Raw genomic sequence first — 578 nt, forward strand, 5'->3', positions numbered from 1 at the left:
ACAAGACAAGGAGGTTTCTCAGAGAATAAGAATTATTTAACTAAAACATTTTTTACTTGGTGATATTTTGTCCTGCAACATGTCAGTTCATATGTTTTTACTACATTACATTTTAGAAAAACTATCATATTCTCTCATACTACAGTATTTTGTCACTTGGTTGTTTTTAAGCAAAGATTCTCAAAATAAACAAAATAAAAATAAGTAATTTTCTTGCCCATGGTTGAGGAAATAATAGAGTAGACAAAATCTCTCAAGAACTGAGGAGTAATTAGCATCCTCTGAATGTGATATTCCAGTTATATTCTTGTCTTTATTACAAGTTGAATATCCCTTATCTGAAGTGCTTGGGACTAGAAGTGTTTGGGATATCAGATATTCTTCAGATTTTGGAATATTTGCATTATGTACTTACTGGTTGAACGTTCCTAATCCAAAAATCTGTAATTTGAAATGCTCTGATGAGCCTTTTTTTGAGCACCATGTCAGGAGTGCTCCAAAAGTTTCGGATTTTGGAACATTTTGGATTTTGGATTTTCAGAATTGGGGTATTCAACATGTATAGTTTAAGAAATATA

At 31.1% G+C, this 578-nt stretch overlaps 1 protein-coding gene across 1 annotated transcript in view; it reads right to left on the reverse strand.

The window, feature by feature from the left end:
- Positions 1–578, reverse strand: part of PDE1A (phosphodiesterase 1A, calmodulin-dependent) — a 362,008-nt gene that overhangs the window by 68,753 nt on the left and 292,677 nt on the right. The gene's annotated exons all lie outside the window — the stretch shown is intronic.

The sequence above is a fragment of the Propithecus coquereli genome, unplaced genomic scaffold, assembly GCF_000956105.1.
Source record: "Propithecus coquereli isolate 6110/MARCELLA unplaced genomic scaffold, Pcoq_1.0 Scaffold35, whole genome shotgun sequence".
NCBI lineage: Eukaryota > Metazoa > Chordata > Mammalia > Primates > Indriidae > Propithecus > Propithecus coquereli.